We start from the raw sequence: 10,962 nt of genomic DNA on the forward strand, positions 1-10,962 counted from the left end.
GGGTTTCCCTAAACCTCTGACTGCTAGAAGCTGGGACTGGGCAACGGGGTGCATCACTCAACAAATTGCTCTGTTTTCTTCATTCCCTCTGAATAATCTGGCACCAGCCATAGTTGCAAGACATGATGCTGGGCTAAATGGACCATAGGTCTGACCCAGTCTGGCCATTTTTAGGTGTTTATCTGGTTTTCATCAAAAAACAGAAAACCCCCAAAATGAAATGTTTTTGGTTTTCAGTGATCGAAACCCCAATTTGTTCAGTTCCAAAAAATTCAGAAGAAACATTTCAATGAAAATAAGCAATTTTATTTTTCTTCAAACTTTTTCTCAGGAAAAAACAAATTCCTGACCACCTCTTCCCATATGGTTTAACAATCTGTTCAGCTTCCAAGGAATCCTTACCCGGTCCATCCTTTACTCTTACTTTTGTACTTTCATTTATTTTCTGTTGGCTTTTTTTTTTAAATCTATTTGGAAGGCTTGACTACCACTTTCTAGGGTGATGATAATCTAGTTCCCAACTTTCACATTATTTAGCCATTTTTTTTACCCATTAATGAAAGATGGTTTATGGGATATAAAAGTTCTATGATGCTGCATAAATTTCATTGGTGGTCTTACATTTTACACATTAACTCTTTAAATCACTTGACTGTAATTTTTTTAAAAGCATCAATGTCGGAGAATGTTATGAAATTATATTCATAATCATTAGGGGCTTGTCTACACAGCACGTTACTGCATGGCAAACCAGGGTGTTAATCTACAGCACACTAGTTTGCCACATAGTAACATCCCATGTAGATGCTGCTACACTGCACTGAAAGTCCCAGAGCTTGATTTGGTCTATGATAACTTGCCATGTGGGAAGCCATAGTAGTATTACATATGTAACAGAACTGTTTTAGTGTTTAAAGAGCCACATTTTCAGAGAGATTCCATAAATATGCCAGGAAAATTTGGGAAAGTATTTATTTGGGCATGCAAAATCCTACATTTGAAAACACACAAATACTTTAACACAATATATATGTACTCATTATTATTTAGCATTTACAATGCAATAGGCCCAATGAGAAATAGGGTTCTGTTGGTGCTAGATGCTGGATAAATGCATAGGAAGAGACAGTTCCTGACTCAAAATATATGTTTTTTGTGCATGCAAATGAATGTGCTTGAAAATTGCATGGGCATAAAATATGACTTAAATGTGCATTGTTTAATAGATTGTGAGGCAGCTTTTTCACCAGAATTGATTTAAAGTCAGTTAAATAAGCCAGCGGAGGAGTAGAATATTTTCTGTGGCAGTTATATTATTGAATATTTGAGAGAAAATGTTCTTGGCTCCGCATTCCTCTTATTTGAAATGAGACCCAGTTTTGACCATTTGTTCACAAACTCATTTCCAATTGGCTTCTGAGGATCATTCAAAAGTCTGAGCGCTCGACTTCCAGAAAATTGTAAAATTGTGCCAAACATGATAGAATACAGTGCTATTGAAAACATAGGATAAGACCAAGATGAGATCATAATAAGAACGGCACAACTGTTTGGTACAACTGCAAAGTCGTGGAACAAATAGCTGCTTTAGAGCAGATAATCATTGTGATATTCATGCTGTGTATTCATTTTTCACAGGTGGGCCTGAATGCACTCTTGAGGAAGTGATAAAGAGGGAGTCTAGAAAATTTGGAGGGGGGGGGGGGGGGAGTAGCAGTAAGTATAGAAATGAACTGTCTTTTGTCATGTGCATGACAAATGATACTTTCCATTAATATACTACATTTCATTCCAAAGCATTATATAAACTGAATACAATTCTTATATATAGAAATTTCTTCTCTCATTTCTGGGTTGGAAGTTGGCAGCTGTTCAGTAGCACACCAAAAACTAAGGGCTGGAAATCCAAGAGAATAATCTATCCAAATGAAACTACATGAGGGATTTTTATACCAAAGGGGAAAATGGAACTAATACCTCCTATCTTGTGAAAAGTGCTACAAGATTCTTAAGGGACAGTAAGTGCTCAGGGCCTTGGTTTTTTTGTCTTGTCTGATAGACAGCACCTCCAACAACATTGCTGTTGCTGGGAATCTTTTTCATCATTGGCTTAGAGAATAGCTACCTACTATCTTCCATTCAAATACAGACCATGCTTTATGTTGAATAGGGCTCACTTCTCTAGGTTTGATGGGACTCAGGAGGTCACGAGACATCAAAATTTAAAACAGCATCACAGGAAAAATGGTGGAGTACTCTTGCCAGTTAAGCCTTTTTACCACACCATCAATGGGAGTACTCAGACTACTAACATTAAACATGAACTTTAGTGCTTTGCTGTATCAAGGCAGAGTTCTGAGCGCCTGGCAGAATCGAGCCCTACGTTTGTAAAAGCTGATGAAATCAACATCCAGGTAATTGAAGGCCCTGATTGAAGGCCTTGTTTACTGACAATATGTAAGACAATAAATAGCATTAATAAAGGAATAAATACAAATTCATTGACTTAACAAAGTACCTAGGCATTGGTCAGTAATTAAAACATAAAGAGCCTGTGCTGGTTCATGATGGTGTGCTAAAAAGGTTTAACCGGCAGGAGTTTGCATGGCTGCCGTGACAGCAGTAGAGCTGCTTTTTAATAACAGGTAATAATTAATGAATATTGTGTGTTGAGATGGTTATTGGGATGTTTACTAGATGCATATATTGGTTGAATTTAATAGAGGGTTGTGAGGAAACACAAGCAGAGAAAGCAAAGAACGGCTTAGGAGAAGCCACACCTCAAACGCTTGAGAGTTGTTAAGGGACGATGCCTGAACTGTTATCTTTGAAGGCTTTGGCTATGTCTACACTAGACACCTTACAGCAGCACAGCTGTACCATTGCAGTTGTAAGGTCTCCCATGTAGCCACTGTATGTCGACAGGAAAGAGCTCTCCCTTCAGCAAATGAAACCACCCCCGACGAGCAGCAGTAGCTATGTCAGCAGGAGAGCGTCTCCTGCTGATATCGTGCTATCCACATCAGCACGTCTGTTGATAAAATTTATGTCAGTCGGGGGTGTTTTTTCACCCCCCTGGCCAATAAAAGTTTTACAGACAAAAGTGCTAGGGTAGACATAGCCTTTACTTCCTCCCCAGGCAACCGCCAAAGCTAGTTGTGTTCAGAAGGCCCACTGCTTGGGAACACAAAAGGACTATAGCAGTTAGGGCCTCTCTCTCTCTCTCTGTTTCTCAAGAGTGGGGGCAGTTGTACATTGGAACCAGATCAAGGTGCAGGCACCCCTGGCTGGGTATGAAGACGTTAGGCCTGCCTAGATTACCATCAGGGGATGGTAAACAGCTAAGTAAAATAGACATGAGGGTAAATTTTAAAATCCTTTTTCTCTAAATGCTTTGCTCCTTCTGCGAAAATAGACAATTCTTTGGTTTTTATGAAGGTGGTTTGGTCATTATGTACATCACTGGTCATAGACTCCCAAAGGGAAGAACCTCAGGTAACTATACACAGTCAGACGTGCTGGATAAGAATGGTCAGTACACAGGGAACTGTAGCCCAGGACTCAGGGTATGAATGGGGCAGCTGTGGAATTCCACCCAGGAGAGGTAAAGGCATGAAGCCTGACACCTCAGCGGGTGCACACCAAGAGGCCAGGGAGAGGACAGAGTCGCTGTTAGCCCTGTAACCCTAACAGCCGCCTCACTCACCGGTAGCTTTGCCACTTAAGTATTATGGAGGCAATCCCAAATGAGTGCCAATAAAAGTTTTAATCACAACACAGCATTGTATATGTATATATTTTAACCCCCTCTACTCAAATAAAAATTTAGAAATATTTTAGAGAGATTTTTTTTAAATGCAAGAATAATAATTTTGGTATCCTTCACCTAGAAAGCCAAGCTCCTTCAATAGCAGAGAGAGAGAGAGAGAGAGAGAGATTATGGAGGTGGGGGCTTGGGTTGTTTAATCAAATGAGTTCAGACTGAGAGCTGCATGAAAAGTGAAGGAGAAAGGGAAAAGAGGATTGAACAGCATAACAAGACATTTAGCTCCCTTTTTTAGCATCTGAGTCACTAACTCATGATGAGAGGAGAGAGGGGAGAAGAGCCAATTGAGCCTGTGAAGAGCACTTGATTTTTATAAAAGCTTGTCAAAAAAGAAAAGAGTGACAAAGATAAAGGGGTAAAGTGACAGTGGATGGACTGAGCTACAAAATGTATATGCAGCAAGCTCCACTTCTATAAAAAAAGTGAATATTTTGGGTGTGATTCTCCATGGCTTTGTGTCTGTGCCAGTTGGCCTGAGCCATGCCGCAGGCACCTTGCCTGTTCCTAGAGCAATGTCCCTACACCCAGCAATTCTAGCCCCCAGAGTATCTCCCCTACAAAGAGGATTCTAAAGTGGTGAAGGGCTGTCATAATGGTGTCTATCCTTCTGCTCCTTGCACATACCCAGGGCAAAAGGGACATAGCTGGGCCTCCCTCATGACCCTGGAGCCCAGCAGCTGTAATGGCTCCTTAAGGGTATCAGCAGCTGGTTCAGATTAGAACAGACCAGCCCTCTACACTATGACCTCAGCAGATCTGCCAGGCCCTACAGACCAGGTCAGTATTTGGATGGAAGACCCACTAGGAACCACCTACGTAAGCACTGATGTGATTCAGCAGATACCATTCTTCAGTCTGAACCATGGCTGGACAGAACAGTGTGAGGGTTACCATGCTGCTGGAGGTGCCTGCTTTCAGATGACTCACAAAACTGAAATCCCAATTACAGTGTACTTCTCATTAAATATCCAACAGCTCTTTCTGTATGAAAAGGGGTTACGGTCATTGATGTCCAGGCCAGACTCCAACTGATTATGTTCTTCCCATCTAAAGTTACACATGCAGGTTCAAGTGGTTACTGAGTAATCTTCTTCTCTCGTCCTAAGCAGTTGCGTAGTGGTGGTGTTTGCTGTTAACCAGTGACTGTTTCACCCTAGAGGTGGCTGTGTTTCTTCAGAGGTCTACGTAGATTCCAATATAACCACTACTTTCCAGGGTTTTTGTGAGGTTTAATTAATTAATGTTTGTGGAGAACTCTGAGGACCATTGGCTGAAAGAGGATATAGCATTGCCAAATGTAATTATTGTATTGTATTTGGTGCATGAGTGTGTGTGAGTGTGCTTCTTTATCTGAAGGGAGCCTTGATTATCACAGAAAATGAGAGAGGAGATTAGAATGACCCTCCAAAGAGCACTTTATGGCATGCTATTTTTGTTCCTTTTCAGCCTCAGAGAGGATAACAGAGTCTAATGACTTGAATTATTCTCTTTGCACAGTGGCTTCACTAATTTGTTTCACCTTTTAACCTTCTCACCTGGCAGGTTCCCCCAAATCATTACACATTTATCATCAGGTATAGTCAGGCTTCTGAATATGAAACATACAACTTCACCCTCTTTAAGGCCCAGTCCTGCAACTGAATCTACACTGGTAGACCTTTGTGCTCACTGCTAAGGTGTAAGGGGCCAGGACTGGAGCATTATTGCACTCTGGCTATTCTCACCTGGCAGACGACAGTGGTGCCAATTGGGGAGTTGGAGGGACTGAATGGTTCCCTCCCTCCCCCATGTTTTTGCACTTGCTCCAAGTGCCATAGACCAAGGGACCAGGTGGAGGGAGGCATGGCCTGACCGCTTTTAAGTGGTGGTCTTGTACTCACTCAGTGCAGCTGGTGCTGAAGTGGTATGGAACGTTGCTCCAGCTGCAACGTGGTAATAATGCCACTGAAATCTGACCCAGCTGCCCCTCCATACAGGTGGAGGGGAGGCCAGGCCAAATTTCAGTGAGTTGTGTTGCAATCTGGCACATGGGAGAATCTATTCTTGTACAACAGATGTCGGGGAGTCTGCCGGGACCTTGACTCTTGGTGGCACCAGCTCATGCACAGTGTGGATAACAGCAAGGGGAGACTCCCTGTCTGAGGGAAACGTGGGGTCCTTGTGGGAGGAACAGGAACTAGAACAGAGTCCCTGCTGAGCGATGGGGGAAAGGTGGAGACTGGAACCCTCCCCACCTGACCCCTCCAAGAAAAATCTGAATTGGTGCCACTAACAGACACCCATTGTGCATCATGGTCAGGTGGCATACATTAAAGCAGTGCCTGGGGGGAAACCTCTCAAGACCTTAGTTCTGATTCTGAAACCACTCCCTACACAAAACAACCAGTGAAGTAAATAAGAATCCCAGCAAGGAGGGTTATTAGTAAGTGATCCACACAGAGAAAAGAGATTAACTCAAATCCATTTCAAGGCATCTTTTAGAACTTCTCTATTTGCTTTCTCTGTTATTGTTAACTATCCTCTTTTTATTAAAAGAGAGACAACTTTGATAATTTATTATCCTTTCTGCGGAGGGTGAAACCCCTTCCAATAGGGAGAGGGCATGGAGACGAGTTCATAGAGAGTTCATACAACCCACTTCCCCACGGGTCATCCCCTTCCCCCCACCGAAGCCTAATCTACTCATGAACTGAAGGGGATATAACATTATGCAAAAACAAGATTAGAAAACCTGTTAGCAAAAAGGTTTATTCTTATGAGATTAGGGATGTTAAAATGCTAAGAAAAAAGCTATACACTGTATTTTGAAAACCTTCTCAGTGATAAAAATTTGTAGGACAAAAAATTGCAATCCTTTCCTTTGTCAAAAAAAAATTTAAAAAAACACCTCAACCCAATAAACCCACAAAATAACATACATACTATAGCTTTAATAATTATTTAAAAATAGAGCACAAAGTTATTTCTTTTAGCTTTTTAAAAAGAATATACTTTTAAAAATAATACACTTTTTTATATTTTGCATTGGTAAAGGAAGCTTATTAAAATCTGTTATCATGATATTTCCAGTATGTAAAAATTGTAATATTCTTTCAAATCAATTTTTTAAGCAGTGAAGCTGCTGTTCTTTCTGTATTTGAGGTAGTTGTTCTTATGTTCATTAAAATGAGAGGTTTGGGGTGGGCAGGGGTTAAATGTCAAGGTCACATATTACATCCTTGCCTTGAGTGTTCCAGCAGGGTTCAGTTTTCTATTATTCTTTTTAGTGTGTCATTTCATTGTTGCACCAAGACAGATGACAAGTTGCTGAAGCACGACCCTATAGACCTGATCCAAGCCCATTGAAGTTGATGGAAAGATTCCCATTGACTCCAATGAGCTTTGGACCAGACTGCATATGAAAAAATATAGAAGTAGGGTAAAAATGTCGTGAAATGAACCCAGCAACAAGACTTAAGGCAAGCAGAATGGATTCTGAAGTGTCCAGTGTGGCTGCTTGTGGTTTGCCGCCAATTCAGATTATATTCAAGTCTTCAGTGCATCTCTTAGGGTATGAACTATTGCCTGTCATATATGGATTTACTAGCACTGACAAGCAACTTAAGCATCAACTGCCTGATTCAGTAAATAAAAATGTCTAGTGTCTGTAGGCTGGTGCGGAGGTCAGACATAACTTTATTGGATCTTTTATTTTAATTGTAGCCTACAGTTTTCCATATGATGCCATATTAGCAGTGAAGATCATAGTGTGTCTGGACAGAGTAAAGCTTTCAGGTGTAACCTTTCAGTAACCCCATTGCACAGCAAATATGAAGCACTTATTTTCAATATATATTTATATGAAAAATATGAAATAAAATATACTTTTGCTAAGAATACCAAGTAGAAAACTACTTATCAATTTAAGAAATTATATATATTGCAGATAATTTTTCTCCTCTTCTTCCAAATGTTGGTCTAAACACTGCCCACCTTACTCACACGAGCAGTCTCAATGGGCTAGATGGGGCCTTATAGGCACAGCCCTGAACCGGGGCAGCAGCTACTTGCACCCCTCCAGTTCCCAGTTCCTTCCCTCTTTCCACTTTGCTCTGGGGACAGTAATTTAGGACCTATTCCGTCACAGCTTTAAGCACACGCTTAAGTCTATTCCTATACAGAAAAGCATGAAAGCTAAGTCCCATTAAAGTCATTGGGTCTTGGGCATGTGCCTAAAGTTAAACACCTACTCAGGTACTTTGCTGAATAGAGATGGACTGCTGTATCGGAGTCTCACTGCTACCTTATACAAGCAGTAAATTCCAAAAGCCCTCATGCCAGCTCAGCCGCATTAGCCAGGATGTGGGAGGTGGAGCCAAGTTTCCATCCATTCCCTACCCATCTCTGCCCACTCCTCACCCTCCACCTACTCCTGTACACTCCAACCCAGAGCCCAGCTAGTTTGTGTAGGAGCTAGATGGGAGTTCTTAATACCTCTTACTCCTTGGAGAGGGCATCAACAGAAATCACATTCCAGCCCATTGATTTCAGTGGAACTCCTCACGTGAGTAAGGTGAAATAAGCAGGATTTAGCCTTTGAGATTCTATTTTATTCACAAGAGAATATTTTGTTTTACATATACATGTTTGTTTATAGAGAAGTTGCTCTCAAGAGCAAACAATTTGAAAGGTAGGAAGTTAAGACTGGGTTCCTGGCCTGTAGAAAAGATGAGGGCTAAAATAAAAAATATAAATTTAAGACATATTAAAATGAAGAGCCTATTCCAATGCCCATTGTTATTCTTCCACTGACTTCAGTGGGCATTGGATTAGGCCCTAAATGGCCAAAACTCTAATAAACTGCCTACTGTTAAGATAATCTTCGATCACAACCTTTGCCAGATCTATGTAGGCTCTGAAGAACTGCCGAGTTCTTCTAAGTTTTTGCCTCTTCTTTCAATGTGGTATTGGTTGACTGGGATCTAAAATTAAATACTTGATCCTTTATTCAGTGTTTATGGTGTGACTTTTTAAATGCAGTTTGTGATTTGGTACCCAGCCATTGTTCGAGTCGATATCTATGGCTTTTGCATTATAGGGGGGAGGTGGGGGGAAAACCTTTTTGAACTTGTGCTACTGGCTTTTTGTACGCGCTAAACAGCCATTTGTGAAAATTGACAGCATATAATTGTATTACTGATAGTAAACGTTTTTTGCACTAGCCTTTAAGAGATGTATCACATTTCAGTATTTTTACAATGTATTCTCTAGAAAGCGTGAATCTATTTGTCAGTTCAGAAAAAATATGTAACAATGAAACCTCAAAAGATGTTATGAAGTGTACAGTTTGTGATAATTTTATAAAAAAGAGAAAAGTAAAAGAAAAGAACATATTTGAAATATAATTTTATTCTATTTGTTTCATATGTATTTTGAACAAGAAATAAAGTGATTAAAAATGACTCATTTTGTCTTTCTTACCACAAGCAAACAGTGGGAAGTAACCGGTGATTTTTGGCCACATTCACCTGTGTTACGTTTACGGGTTAGACACGTACCGGCCCCAATATGGCAAGAGATTGTGCACTGCTGCACCTATATGGAGTCCTGCAGGCTGCAATGGAGGTCTGAGTCGCTGCAGTAGTTGCTGCAGTAGTGTGTTCATGCAAAATCCACAGTCAATTGCAGGATTGGGGCCATAGTTAAGCAAATGGCTATACCAGCAGGTCTCATCCTTTTCCATATCATGACTCCCTTTTCTATACTAGGAGCTCTTTTGCATGTAGGACTTGATCCTGCTCCCATTCAAGTCATTAAAAAAAAACTACCCATTGACTTGAATGGTGCAGGATCAAGGGCCTAGCCAGGAACTCCCTTCCATTTATCAAGATGAGAAGGGTAGAATGCTGATAACCCTCTGAGACCTGTTTTTCACCCCCAGTGGAAATGATGCCCTGTACCAAAATACTTCTCTGGGATTTTTCCTTTTAACAAATTTACTATTTCCAGTCTTTCAAGTTCTGATGATATACGCAAATGAATTTGGCAAAGAACATAATCAAATGAAGGTATACATTTCTGTCACCATAGTGGTGGAGTATAAATCAACACAGCTGGGAATGAAGAAGAAATATAAACAAGTAGTCAAAGGGGATTTTGTGTAGCACTCTTGGCTTTCTGCACCACTTGCTGATTCCTTCTCTGACATTATTCAGTGTACTATTGAGAATAATAGGACATAATTTAACTATTCAAAATAAGTAACTGTAAGTCTGATAAAGACACAATCGGCCTGATTCTTGTCCTTTATTCAAGTTTAAAATGTTGCTTTCAGTGGGAGGGAGAGGAGAATTCTGATTTGGTTTTTTTTACACTAACTCTGCACTGGTGTAAACGGATACATAATGTGAAAGTAAAAGGTGACTCAGGCCTTATATGCTTATACATCACTAACTTTTCATTATATGTCTTTCAGAAAGACTGTATTTTTTTACAGTCAAAACCCAGACTGAATTAGCTTTACTTTCAATTTCATGTGACATTTTTTTTAACCCTATCAGCTTATTATTTCTATCTGGAAAAATTAAAAATGAGTTTTATCATGTAGTGTGTACATTCTAAAAAAGAATACCATATCTATTGTACTGGAAAATGATGTTTGTAAACTATGGCAACGTTTAATATACTAGGAATTGCCCCATGCCATGCTCATATGGTTTTGCCTAAATGAGAGTAGCAATATTTTCTGTTGGGTTTCCAGTCATGCTTCTGATCTCTAGTGTCACAAAATTAATCAGTTCCAAGTGAAATGGCTGCTTAAGACAGAAAATGCAATTTGGTTTTGAGCTTCATTGTGGGGATTCATTTTACAGCTGTGATCTGATGATTTAGTTTCCCTAGAAAGATTACTTGTCCTTATTTAGAAAGAATAATGTCATTGCTTTTTTTTTTTTTTTGGATGTTGCCTTTAATCTCAATATTTCCTGTTTAATGAATTAAATAGTCACATTCACCAGGCAAAGTGATCTTGACTGCCATGTGTGTTATCACTTATTTTGGAGAATCAGCTGCTCTGGTTGTTCATATAGAAGCAGTGTAGCTTTCCTTTCATGATATTATGCTGAGTCTGGCAATATTAGGTGTTTTTCTTAAAACTC

Source organism: Emydura macquarii, unplaced genomic scaffold, assembly GCF_026122565.2.
Source record: "Emydura macquarii macquarii isolate MOO-44397 ecotype Brisbane River unplaced genomic scaffold, CSIRO-AGI_Emac_v2 contig_3530, whole genome shotgun sequence".
NCBI lineage: Eukaryota > Metazoa > Chordata > Testudines > Chelidae > Emydura > Emydura macquarii.